Source organism: Cheilinus undulatus, linkage group 21 (assembly GCF_018320785.1).
Source record: "Cheilinus undulatus linkage group 21, ASM1832078v1, whole genome shotgun sequence".
Lineage (NCBI taxonomy): Eukaryota > Metazoa > Chordata > Actinopteri > Labriformes > Labridae > Cheilinus > Cheilinus undulatus.
In genome coordinates this window covers 21,845,694-21,860,693 of record NC_054885.1, presented here as the reverse complement: position 1 = coordinate 21,860,693, position 15,000 = coordinate 21,845,694, and positions in this window count along the sequence as shown.

Below are 15,000 nucleotides of genomic sequence, written 5' to 3'. Positions count from 1 at the left end.
AAAACTCGGGCCTGGGTTATCCTGTTTCCTAGGTTACAAAAGCCTTGTTATCGTCTGATAACAGGATAAATAAGTCAAAACCTCAAAAAATGCTAAATTGATTAAAGCACCTGAATTTCACTTATTGACATGGAGAACAAAAAAATTAATGGATGTCTGCTTAGAGCTTTTTAGAGACATTTTCATTGGTTTTATACAGTCATGGTTGAAAGTATTGGCACCCCTGGAATTTTTCCAAAAAATACACCATTTCTCCTAGAAATTGTTACAATTACAAATGTTTTTGGTATACACCTGTTTATTGCCTTTATGTGCACTGGAACAACACAATAAACAGAAGAAAAAAGCCAAAATTGACATAATTTTACACAAAACTCAAAAAATGGGCAGGACGAAATTGTTGGCACCCTCAACTTAATATTTGGTTACACACCCTTTGGAAAGAATAACTAAAACCAACCGCTTCTCATAACCATCAGTAAGCTTCTTACACCTCTCAACTGGAATTTTGGACCACTCTTCTTTTGCAAACTGCTCCAGGTCTCTCAGATTCTTGCAACAGCAATTTTGAGATCTCTCCGTAGGTGTTCAATGGGATTTAGATCTGGACTCATTGCCACTTCAGAACTCTCCAGCGCTTTGTCTCCAACCATTTCTTGGTGCTTTTTGAGGTATGTTTGGGGTCATTGTCCTGCTGGAACACCCATGACCTCTGACACAGGCCCAGCTTTCTGACACGCATTTTGAAGTATTTATTAAAAAAAATAATGGTTATCATTATGAAGTTTGTTCAAAAACATTTAAATTATGCTCTAACGGCTGATGACTTGAAAAATACTCTGACTGTCATTTGCATAAATATTTAGGAAAATAAGATACTATACTGCCAGCACCTGTTACAGTTTTAAAAGGGTGCCATTAATTTTGTCCGGCCCATTTTTGAATTTTGTGTAAAATTATGTCAATTTTGGCTTTTTTTTGTGTTGTTCCCATGCACATAAAAGAAATAAACATGTGAATACCAAAACTTTTGTAATTGCAACAATCTCTGGGAGAAATGTATTTTCTGGGAAAATTCCAGGAGTGCCAATACTTTCGTCCATGACTGTAAATGAGTCAAGATCCAACAAAAAATCAATAAAAACACCAAAATTTTACTCATTGACGTTAAGAAAATAAAATGTGTTGATGTCTGTTTAGAGCTTTTTAGAGACATATTTAAGAGTTGTCTCTTGGTTTTCAATCATTAATTGTCAATAAAAATCTGGCTTTTTTCACTACATAGTGACAATGAGGAGGAAGTCAATAGCTTTCCCTATCCCACAGTCACATACACACAAACACCCAGACAAAAACTTATTCACCTACTTAAATTCCACTCACATGGACAGAAGGTGCTGAAAATGCCTTTTCTGAACACTTCCTACAACATTTATTCTCATGGACTACACTGCGCTTGTCTGCCCTCACTTCCTCTACACAGCCAAAGATGAACTCCTTCCCTCCGAACAGCATCTCAGGAGGCTGGACTGCAGCAGTACACGATTTTTGTGATTGCATTAGTCTTCTGGTTTTCATGTTAGATAACACTTGAGCTACTTGTGCAGAGAAAAAGACTGAAAACCATAGGAGGATGTTTTAGCTCCACTTTATGCCTGTCTGTCCCAGCTGGGAGAACTTTGATGAAAAGTTTTTGTATTCTGTGCAAATGTGCAATGAGTAAAAGAGCTGAATATTACACTGCTCCTGTCTGATGTGTGCAGGTATCCCAGAAATTGCCCCCAAAAATTAGATGCCTCTGCAATATGTGAGAGTTTGTCAGGCAGCAAGTTTTGGAAAATGTCACTTGAAGGGAGGCATCCGGACTTTCATGTAATAGATCTGACAGCATAGAAAACATAAAAACAGTTCAACTGTACAATATTTTGTAGAAAAATGTGATCTTTCATGTTGAATTGCTTCATAAATCAATCAAACATTTCCTTTGTTTTACGTTGATCCCTTTCTGCTGAACACCAATTAGCTTCACATACACCTCAGTGCTGTTGTGTTTATGCTACTTAACAGCCAGATGTGCATACTTGCAGCTCCAGCTGAGGATGTTGTTTCAGGGGATTCAAATAATCTCTCCCTTTTAAGTTGCTATAAACCTCTGAGAATAAGCGGCCTCGCCAAGCTTGAGCACAGCGGCACCACAGAGTGCCCTGTGGTAATGAAACACCTTCCCTTTCTTCTTGCTGCCGTCCTATAACGCCAAGGATATCAAGACATCTCCATTTTTTCATTTACTTTCTTGCTGTTCAGTGATAGTAGGATCACATATATCAGGACTTGACAGCATTAAGTTATTCCTCCCACTCCACGCGGAGAACTTGGCATTACGCGGCTCAATTATGAAGCACACTGTAGGCTGTGAGTAAACTTGAAAAACGATGCCAGAGCAAGGACAATAACAACGGTTCGGCTTTTGGAAAAAGTTTGACAGTGATGATTAGAGCCAGGATTGGTTCAACAGTGAAATGTGTCATCTTTATTTGTGGTAAACTCCCACTCAGTATTTCCCACAGATCCTTGTCTATCAGTGGCAAATCAGAGAATCCCACTGAAACCTAAAAAAAATCCTCTGAGGTGTAAGTTACATTGAGAGAAAATACGAGGCTTAAAAACATTATAAACTGCAATGCTCCAAACTTGGCTTTGTTCTTTATGCCAATACCACAAATGAATTACATGCACAGGGCGCATATAAGCACATTTAAGTTAGGTTTAAACTGCACTTTTGATTGGAGGATAGAAAAAGGAACTATAGATGCAAAGCTTAGCCTGGTCAGGCTTTTGTGATGGGGCGTCCCAAGTAGGACACTGACATGTGCATGGGTGGCTTCAAGTATGTGCATGGTGTCCAAACATTTATAATAACAATATAATAATAATAATAAACCTTATTTTATAAAGCACTCACATTTGTCTCTACAAAATGTTGTACAGAGCACAAAAAAAACCTCCATCTAAATCACAGACATCCAAACAAGTAGAAACACAATACAATCATATGGCGTACTTCATTTAATTTTCTTTTAATTCCGTTTTTTTTTTTCTTTATTTTAGATTTATTTTAATCCCGGCATTTTTTATGCTAAAGCTGTATTGCGCATGAGAGCTTTACTTTATCTTCTTGGTTAGTCTTTAGGGTCATCCTAAGCATAATCATGATTTTCGGCATGGTCCATGTTTTGGTCTGACTTCTTCTGTGATAAGAGTAACCAGCCAGTTTCCCACAATCAGTCTAAAAAAACATATGAAGCATGAAAAAGGCATAAAAAGTAAAGAATTTTGCCCACATTATGTATTGATTCAGATCAGTTTAATTCAGTTAGACATTACTCTCCTGCAGGGCCGTTTCTTGCTATAGGTGGACTATGCAAATGCATAGAGCCCCACAACCCACTAGGAGGCCCCAAAGCTGATTTGAATATTTAATGTGACAATACAGTTTGCTAGTTTGAATAATCCGGCCTCCATTCCTAAAGCTGAGTTAAATTTTGGATGTAGTATTTTGTTTTATTTAAAGAATCATAATATCACAAACTGAAGTAAAGGTTATGTAAACCATTCTGTATCTTACTGTCGGCTCTGCCCACAGAAAATCTATTTATCTAATGGATTAAGAATCTCTCCATTGTAGTTTACCATTTTGCACAAGGCCCCAACAAAGCTAGAAGCAGCCCTGCAATCCTGGATTCAGTATTGATACATTTTGTCACAGAATTTACTTTCTTGTTGCAGCAAAACCTAATAAATTAATCTGAACGCAAACTGCACATCTGCCCTGGAATATAACCTGTCATGGAGTAGAATTATGATGTGACAGCTAGTCCGGTGAATCAGAGTTCAGAGAGCGGTGTCATTTCACCGCTGGCCATCTCCTGGAAACACGTCCCAGCATAAGATGAAAACTACAAGTAGCTTTGGCTGTACTAATATTTTCTTTTAAAGCAAATAAGTTTCCTGCGTGTTTAATCCACACCACTCAATTCATTACAGTATTACACACCAACTAAACAAAGGCAGTTTATGAAAATGTGCATGCACGGATGGGAACGTGGGCAGCTTTAAATCAGATCAGTGATTCTTTCTGCAGAGCAGTGAGGCTCCTCTTTCTGATTCTTGTCCTTCTCTGCTGTCAGTCAGACTGAATATTTCCTGGATTAAACTCTACCATGGAGCAAAAGGAAAAAAAAAAAAAAAAAAAAAACATATTTAAATGAAGCATTTTTACACTAAAGCACCTTTTTTACATCAACCATTGCACTGTCATTAAATTAATTCAAGAGTGACACATCCAGGCTAATTTCAGCACGTAGGTGTTTAAGGAAAGAAATGTGACAGTGACTTCTCACAACACTTTGGTACTTTGCTGCTGGATTTATTAACACCTTGACATTATTATATTACAATTTTATCACCTAATTGGCAAGTCTATTTTCTCTACGCTTGGAAGGATGGAGGATTAGTTCACAGTGTTACAATGTTACAAATTGTACACACTCCCACGTACATATTAAAGATGTTCTGTTTTGACATTTTACTTTATAATCTAATACTTATAGTATCATAAAAGCTTTATATAGTATGATTAGTAAACTGCTCTATTATGAATGAGGAGGGAAAGAGCTACTTTTTTTTAATGATAAGGTTCAGCAAGGATTTTGTTTAGTAGGTCATGAAACAGATGGAAATTAACACTGATGCATCTTCATGGCTCAAAAATTAAAATGAAACCAAAAGTTTAAATATGTATCATACTACTATAGGGTTTTTTTTTTGTTGTTGTTGTTGTTGTATTTTGGGCCAGTCAAGTTCTTCTCATCATACCATGTCTTTATAGTCCTTGTTTTTTTGCACTGGAGCACAGTCATGTTGAAATAGAAAAGGGCTTCCACCAAACTGCTGCCACACAGTTGGAAGCATAGCATTATCCAAAATATCTTGGTATGCTAAAGCATCAGGATCGCTCTTCAGTGGAGATAAGGGATCTAGCCCAAACCCTAAAAAAACAGCCCCATATCATCATCCCTCCTCCACCAAACTTTACAGTTGGGACAATGCAGTCCAGCAGGTAACATTCCCCAGGCATCTGCCCACACAACACTCGCCCACCTGAAAGGTGAGATTCGACACTCTACAGAACACGTTTCCACTGCTCCACAATCCAGTGTCAGTGTGCTTTACACCACTTCATCCAACATTGGCACTGCATGCAGCTGCTCAGCCATGGAAACCCATTCCATGAAGCTCCTGCTGCAGAGTTTTACTCTTAAGTACAGAACACTCCATCTATGGAATCAGCAGAGCATTAGTGACTTTTACACACCGTGCGCCTTGGCAGTCGACACTGCTGTATAATTTTAAGAAGTCTTCCACTTCAGGGATTAGTTGCTGTTGTTCCTAAATGCTTCCACGTTTTAAAAAAAATATCACTTACAGTTGACTGTGGAAAATCCAGCAGGGATGAAACTTTACAAAGTGTCTTATTGGAAAGGTGGAATCCATCACAGCACCATGCTTGTAGTCACTAAGCTCTTCAAAACGATCCATATTTTGTCATAAAAATTAAAAACTCAAGTTTCTGCCAAAGTTTGCCTGAAAGACATCCAAAATGGGGCTTAGTAGTAAATGCATCATCAAGCCAAATCTTTACACAATGTGACCTTTTCAGTACTCTTGAGAGCTGTTGAATTCTAAGGCCAGTGTCTATGACACTGGAAACTTTCATGAGTTTGATTTTGTTGCACTGGGGAAAAGTTTAATGGTTGATAAATGTTTTTCAGTCAGGAAACTTTTGTCTTACATTTTACCATTTATTACAAAATAGATAGACAGCTTTACTTGGTTGAGAGAGCTCTGCTCAAAAGATGCTCTCTGGGTTAGTTAAGCAGCATTGCCTTCACTTTCCAGGGAGTGCATGGCTAGAAACCCCCATATAGAAACATTTATGATCATGCATGTTTAATACAATATAATAAGCTCAGAAGCAATGAACCTGCAGAAGCATGAATGTGAATATAAGGGTGCGACAAGTTTCAAAGGAGGAGGCTGGGGTGGAGGAGATGAAGGTTAAATGGACCGCTTTATTGAGAGAAAGAGCTGTGATTGACTGTGGGATCTAGGAAGTGATAATTGGAATCAGTGGGCCATCAGCTGATCACAGCTGGGTGAATGACTTTCGTGTCCATTATGAACCTACGCTACACTTAACTGGGATAAAAAGAGAGTTGAAGTTACTCCAGAAAGCTGCACAGAGTCTGCAGAAAAATGAAAAATGTCATCTACATAGAGATGAAGATTTAAGAAGAGATAAGATTGTTGATGAATATTAAAAATATACCAGGGCCAAAAATGTTCATTGTGGATTTCCAGTGGTAAAGAATAAAAAAATCTTGTGAAATTGTTCAAGTTTTGATACACTGAAGTCTATCAGGGAGGTATTTCTGGAACCATAATGATACAGCCAAGCCCAATATTTCAGAATCAGGCTAGTTTTTAATTTCACAAAAATACTCTTGTTCTGTTATGCTAATTCTGTGTTTTAACTAATTAAATGGTAGTATTCAAAAGTCAATTTCTTATGTGGAACATGGTGGACTAACATTGGAACATTATCAACAACTAAAGTGACAGCAGGGATGGTACTCTGCAGACATTTGAAACCAGTCTGATAGGGGCTGAAGATTTAGCAAATGCACAGAATAAGAATATAATTTCACAACTACGGTGGAAGATGTTGAAACATCATCATACAGTGATAGGTAGACTGGTAGCTCTTAATATGTGTAAAGGAGAAACCATGTTCTCCCATCAGGCAAACTAAAGCTTTGACCATGAATCCTGTGGCGTGATAGACCACAGTTTGGCAAATTGGAACTACAAATTTTCGTCATGCTTGTATTCATCCTCTTCCTTCCTCGGTGTGTTTTTGTTGCTGATCCACTAAGAAAAGACAACAAGAACAAAAGTCAAGCACCAACTAAAGGCCATAGAACAGCAGGTAACCTCTCTCCTCCCCAACCGCAGTGTCAGCTAATTGCTGCTGACATTTTGCCCGTGTTGTTTCAATCAAACACGTTCAGATGCACTGCTTTCTTTTGTTTCTTCACAAAAGGGGGATACGGTTCAGAAATGCCATCCTCTTTGCCATTTACTGAGCATGTTCAGGAAAAATCGTCTCATTATCTCGCAGTCTGCTTTGACAAGTGCCGTGCAGTTTCTTGAATACAGTAAATAGGTCTGATCCTCTTGCATGGAGGGTAAAGTCAACATCTGCAGATCAGCCTGTCGGGTAACTAAGACCCTTAACTGTCAGGAGGGATTCCAGAATTCAAATTAGATTCAAAATGATGAAATACGGAGGTTTAAAGAACAGGAACCTGCTACACTTCTATAAAAGATATGCTCTTATTGTAAGCATCAGCTGTTCTGCAAAAGCATCAGAAGATAGAATTAAATCATTTTAAAAATAAAATGTATTTTGTATATTGTGCCTTTTCTCATTAATTCTCTGCATATGTCAATGATATTAGTTACACATATTTATATAGTCTGTTTTACATCACTTGTTGTCTATGTACAGTAATAACAATGTATGGCCTGTGTCTGCAGCTAGAACTTCTAACATTGGCATCATTTATTTTCAATACAAAGCAAAAGCAGTCCAGCATTTTCACCAAGCGCCAGGAGTATTGACTGTTGTTGATGTATGCTCACAGCACTCTCAGTTGAAAAATGTTCAACTTTTAGAACAGGGTGCTTGTTGGTCTCATCTAGCTGGCCAATTACAATCAAGAATGGGTGGGACTTAAGATAATGGCGAGAGATTAACCAAGCCAACTTTTCTTTTTAAAGGTAAAGTTTCAAAGTCTACTGCTGCTGCCTAAGTTATGACAGGATTCCTTAACTTTATTCTCATATTTCCTCGTTCATATTGGCTGAAGAAAGGGAATATGAAGCACACAGAGCTATTTAAAAACGCTACAGATTCTGTTGCACAAAGTGGAAGTCAATTTTTGCAACCGAGCAACATTGAACACGATGAGAAGGACTGTGAAACTAGTGCCAGCTATGGACACAGGCCCTGAGAGCACAGCTAGTTGAATTCTGATTTTTCAGCTATGTCAATCTAAAGTCTGTATTAACTTTAACTACTTCGTTCTCAGAATAACAATCAGTATCATTTACTGACAACACTGTATACCTCTTGGAGAGAATGCTAATTCAAAACCAAGACTCCCTTTCTCTTGAGCTACATTGCTAACAGTCCACTTAACCTGTGAAGCAACTGTGTGCCTTTGTGATCAAAGGCAATATTGAAATCCTTCCATCCAGACACATCTACAAAATGAACACCATCATTTCTTGGTTAAACATATCTTCAGAGAGCTGACTCATCTGTTTTCAGTGTCTCAGTTTAACTCTAAATAGTTTGCTACACAGAGGCTACACTCTATAATTTCAGCATTATTAGACCTGAAAAGGAAAAATGATTTGCATGCAACTGACTTGCAATAAAAAGGTCAATCATCTGCCATGATGCAGCTTTATAAGAAGTAAAAGCCGTTTGAATTTTGTAATTGTAATAATCTATCCCTTACCTGCAGTGTTTGGTAGGACTACTTTTAAAAGTGAGTTGGGTAGTACTTTATGTTAATGGGCCCTAATTACCCAGTGATTTTATTGTAACAAGTTTCATTATTGAGTAATTTCTCAAGACTAAGGTGGATTACCTAGTAATAAGCTGGCCCTTAACCAAGTAATACCTTTGTAATATTAAGTATTTACCTAGTGATGCAGTGACTATTAAGTAATTACATGTAATATTGTGGAAATTCTCTGTTTGATAGGTGGTGATTTACTCTAACCCTCCAACCTAACCCCAGCCTTGGTAAAATTGGAAATTCCTTTACTTTGGCTGATTTAATTGAATCATTTTCAAGTAATTTTTAGGATTGGGATTGCCACCTCATTCATGAGAAATTAAAACATATTTTTACTTATTACTATAAAATTACTAGGCAAATGTCGGCCCTCTAAAATAAAGTAATGTTGTGAGTTGTTATGCTACTGTACTACAGTAGCATAACAACTGTTCATTTGCCTTTGAATGAGTCAACTCCAACTCTGCCATCATTCTGAAGCCTAATTTATGGCCACGACTGTCAAATCAGTCACTCTACAGCCTCATAACAAAGTAATACACCTTATAATCTTTAAAATTAGCTTAAAATCTGATAATGAACTGGGAAGATGCATAAAACATTACACATAGGCTGTGTGTTTTACTGTGCGCCTCACTGAAACAGCTGTATAGCAATGAGAACAATGCACACGAGAGCTTGTAACTTACATTTGGTCCTGGGGGGCCTCCGCTTTTCTTAGGTACATGTAGGGGGCCCCAAAGAAAAATGGTTGGAAAACACTGGGCTGGCATACTATGTTGGCCAAATGCAATAGTTTAACATTGGCTCAGCACAGTTACTTCTTACTTAAAGAGTGCACTTGACTTAAGTGGGTGTAAATCTTAAGTATAAATTCAGTTATTTAAAATGCCTGCCCACTTCAGGATTTCTAAAAATGTACAGAAAGTGACCAGTTTTTTTTTCTCTTTTTTTAAAGGATGGGGTTTTCCAGATGAAGCGGGAGTGACTGTGACTCCCCTTCAGTGATGGGAATAACGGCGTTAAAATAAACGCAGTTACTAACGGCATTATTTTTTTAGTAACGGGTAATCTAACTACTATTTCCATCGTTACAACGCTGTTACCGTTCCCGACAATTAAATGGGACGCGTTTATAAACTACAGCTACCCATTGAAGCTCTTGTCATCCGACATGGCTCTCGGCCACAGAAGCTGCAAAACTTTTTTTTTTTTTTCTTTGGCAAGGAGGGAGGGGCGAGACAACCGCATAAGTGATGATGATTGGCTAAAGTAGAGTAAGCTTTTATGCTAAGCCAATCAGAGGCAGTGTTCAGTTTACACACAAACCACACACAAACACAGCAGCCCCACACACCCAAACTAGCAGAGGTAAGCTGCAGCAATGGCGAGTCAGGAGGGAAAGTTGGTGTTTTCAAAGTGGAAGTACCGACACTACTTTAGTCTCTTTGAGGTAAAAGGCAAGCAGGGCTTAATTTGTGCCGGATCCCGCTGGAACATGATCCGTGAACAACATATCATATCAGTAAACAACTGACCAATCACAGACAATCAAGCGCTATTTTCAAAGTTAACATTAGCAGCGAGAGTTAATTTCAGCTAACTAAATGGACAAATGGACATTTTTGAAGGCAAAAGATTAAAAACAGCTGTGACCCAGAAGTCATCAGCAGCAGTTGGTGGAACAACAGCTGATGCACCTGCAGACACTGAGTTACGGGTCACCTGTACAGGTAGATGAGAGCTGAGATGAAGAGTTAGCAACACCCGCTAGCAGGCTGCTATCACTGGGTAACAGTAGGACTAACGGGACAGAGCTGAGAGAAACAGACAGCGGTCCATCCATGTCAAAGTGTCAAATATTGCTGTATTAAGGTAAGACGATGTTTTAATTATAAATTTGGCCGCTGTGCCTTAAGATGAGCTCTTTATTTTCACTGCCCATATGTTGGGATGCATTTATATAAGATAAAAACAAGCTGACAGCAGATTAATCAGTGACACCTGATGTGTGTGATTTTTGCCATGTGAGCTGTTCAGGCTCTGGGTTCAGACTTTCTGCTGTCTTTTTTGGCATAGATATGGTTAAATCCTACAGCTGCTAACCAGGGCATGTGTGCTGTGAACTGTGGAGGCAGTCAACAGATCTTTAAATGAAAAGGGGTTAAGATGAAAGACAGAGGGTCATCCGTTATCAGCTGATAGAAAAGTTTAGATTTAGCAGACAAGCTCCAATTGAATAACAGAGTAATATCTACTGAATACTAGATGAAGTGACAGGTACAATTTCATAAATAATTATTTCAACTGACTCAGCAGTTTTTTGTGTAGTAAAAGTTTATTAATGTTTCTGCTGAGAGTGGCTAAATGAGCTGGTGGTGATTTTGCGCTGTCCTTGGTGCTGGAACACGGCAGATTTGACTGACAGCTGCTGCTCAGAGGGAGAGAGACGCTCTCGTTGATGGGTGATTGTACATGCTTCTCTGCAGCTGATTCTTCTTTTTTTTTTTGATAATTTAGATTATCAGGTTGATCTTCACATGATCATCTTGCCCCTTTTTTGCACTGGGCACTGGTTTTCGTTTTTTTGAAGTTTTCCGTCACGTTTTTGATTCTTAGACATATTTAAACTTAAAAGAAAAGTAAAGCAACAGTTACTTTCCCTGGTAACTAGTTACTTTTATAATGGAGTAATTCAGTTACTAACTCAGTTACTTTTTGGGAGAAAAAGTACCGATAGTAGGTTTCTACATCACATGAGCCCTGCCTTCTCTGAAAAGATTTTTCAAAGCAGATGTACGTTTGAGCTAATTAAGAGTCATAAAATGAAAATATTTATTAGTATGGTGCAAATATCAGAAATAACACCAGCAATGATGTGTTGTATCATAGATCAGCCAGATACTTCAGTGCACAGCTGAAAATAAAGTTCTTCAAACAGTACAAAGTACTTCTCTTTCAAAACTATCACCTTACATTGACTAACACTGCAACAGTCAGCAAGAGACCAATTTGGCAAACAACTTCAGTCATGGTACAGAAGTGTTTAACCTCACAAACAACAACAATTCACCAGAAACATGAGCAAAGGAATCATGCAACATCTAATTTATATACAGCTAAATACATCAATACATTTTAAACACTCTGCACAAGGGCATTGTGGGAAAACTCTGCCCCCAAAGATTCAAAATGGCAGTCGGTGGAGCTTGGATCAACTGACTCTCCTCAAAGTTAGATTAACACTGTCAGATAACACTGAAGGACAGTTAAAACGGAGTTAAAATGACTCTGAGTGTTAAAATCAACAGATGTTTGACCCTTTTCTGCTTACCTGTCTTGCAGAAGTGGGCCATGCAGATTTGTGACTCATTACTGCCACCTTCTGCTCTGGAGTAAGTGCCAAAGATGATTTGTTTTACTGATGAGTTGGTATTTCATTGACTCAACATAAAATGAATTAAATAAATGTGAAGTTTTTGCATTTTATGCTAAATCAACATGATATATTCACATTCAACCATTCAACCAAGCAGCTGTGCACATGTGCAGCCGTCGTCAGTCTAATAGTATTTTTCTTTGGTGTTTGACGGGTTTCTTTCCAGTGTTACTACCCCCAACTGGTTTTTAGAAGTATTTCATCCCTCTTTGAGATAGCTTCAATACATAATGATAACAAAACACATAAATACATTTATATGGTGCAATTAAAGAATTTACATTGACTTTGTTAGAAAAAAATATTTAAACCCAAAAAATACATACATATTAAGTAAACAGAAAAAAAAAAAAATCATTATAATAACTTAAACAATTCCTCTAGTTTATTTTTTGAGTGTAGGGCAGTTTTCTTTCAGTAACAGACTGATATTATTAAAAAGATACAATAATGAATTACTGGGTACATTACTTACAGCAGTGACTGACATCCATAATGATGCAGCTGCTCTCTGATGACAGACATCTGTTTCCCAGGACATGATCATTTCAGAGTTTCATGCAGAGACTTCCAAACCAATCATATTGATTGAGACAAACCACATGACTAAAGGATTCGTTCTTTATTTGGATCCCAATGACACAGACAAAGGGTTGCTTAGGCGAGTGATTGATCGCTGTGTATAGGATGCGACACCTCTGTTTCTGTTTCCTAAATGCAACATGAGTCGATTGATGGCTGTGAAGTGGATTTCGATGTCCTTTCAGGGACCCTCAGATTTGTTTTCTGTGATTGCATCTCCTCAGATTCTTTATTCTGGATGGTCGGCACCCTGTGGGAAGCGCAGACAGGGAGTAGCTAATCCCTGCTGTTATTCTAAGACTCAACAATCCTGAATCCAAACAAAATGAGAACTGTCCCTCAGAGGCACTGGTGCCACAGAACAGCCTATGACTGGGAAATAGCTGAAAGCAAAGGCAATAATACTGACTTTAAAGTCTTCTTTAGCCAACACACTTTTGCCAGTGCTCAGTGTAGATATTTTATTTGCTTTTATTACACTCTGGTATGAGCTTTAATGCACAATACCATTCAGTTTCTGAGTTTAACCATTCAAAACTACCCATGAGCCTGTGTTGTGAAAAAACGTCAAATTTAACACACTGAGGTCTTGTAAAGTTTGACATGACCTGCTGCTAACATCCCACAGTTCACTTTGGGTAGTCTAGCTTATGGCCTGAAGACATAATTAACAGTGACAATATTTGATGGGAATGTCCTGAGGCATATTATGTCCAACAGAGATGAGAATATTTAATTTGATGGTATTCTGCTTCAAGCCAAAACGAGGAGTGTTTAATTTTCACACAGACTGCATGCACAGAATATTATGTGGAGCGTTTATAAGGTCTGCACTCTTTCCAATCAAGCAGCAAAAATTAAAAAAAAAAAAAGGGGGGGGGCCATTCACAGATGAGAAACGGCAAAATATTCCATGTTTTCCTTTTTGATGATTGACTTCACATTCATGATTCCTTTCTACAACCAGTTTCCTCTTCCTTGTGTATTTCATCATGGCTTGTCCTTTATTTATCTGTTATCACATAAAAAGCATTGAGGCCATTGTCAACCCGTATGTTTGGTTTAACTCCCTCCTGCAACACGAAGTTATGTACATGGCGAGACATCAAACTATCTCAAGCATCCAGAGCTATCCCTTGAGTTTAAGAGATGAACAGACTAACATTTTCTCCACAAGGTCTTATCTAGCTAGAATTTAACTTATTTTGAAGTTCATGTCAAAGTTGATCTTCTAAAAAACACTGCAAATAACAGCTCAGACAATTAATTCACAAAAAATTCAAAATGGTGGACTTCCTGTTTAGATGGTATAGGCCCATAAGGCTTTCTTGTATACACAAGCCTGCCAGTTTTCATAATCCTCCATTGAAAATGCTGTAGGGGCTGAATTTTTCAATAATTTTTGGGGGGCGCCACTGAGCCATGAAGCCTTGCCTGCTGATGAAAACCACAATAAAGGTATAACTTTTTCTCTGGGAGTTTTTCTACCAGTTTTAATGGGAATATAAGTTTATTAAGCCTCTGAAATAACTACTTCCTGTTTCATGGTGAATCATGGGTCACCTTGCAAGATGTTTAATATCAAACCTGTGAACTTGTAAAAAAAAAAACAGCAATGGATGTTACACAACAATTCTATTACATTTCTATTCAATTCTATTCTTTCCAATTTTATTTTACTTTATTTCATCAGAAAAGTCATTTTTCTGTGCTGAGACATCAATGTTTGATGAGCCGCTTTTGCATGCCCTTTGAGTTTTATAAAGGACACGAATAACCTTTTCAGAAAGGTCTCTTCTAGCAGACATTTTTTTTCAGGCCAATGGAAGAGCCCTTTGAAACCCCTTAAAATGGCTACTATGACCAATATTTTTTTTACCAAAAATTTAAAACTTCCTGTGGACTTCCTGTTAAATTTGACAGCCGCTTCCTTTAAGTTCTGTACTCTAGTCAAACAGCTTTTCAACATTAAAGTCCCCACTAGCTGTACGCCAAATTCTACATAGTTTGGATGAAGTCCCAAGGACAAGTTAATACTAAAAGGACCTGAAGAAATAACAAATTTTCACACATTTTTAAAAATGTAGGGAATTTCAAAGTAACAACTTTTTGTGCGTCTTTGGAAGCACTGAATATGTCTACCACTCCTGTAGGTGAAATGGGCTCGAGTGGCTGTATTGTACCGTGGGTTTGGGGGCACTACTGAGCCAGTTTTTCCACACTTATATTGGGGACCAATAAAATATCACAATTTTTGGCAGGTCTGAT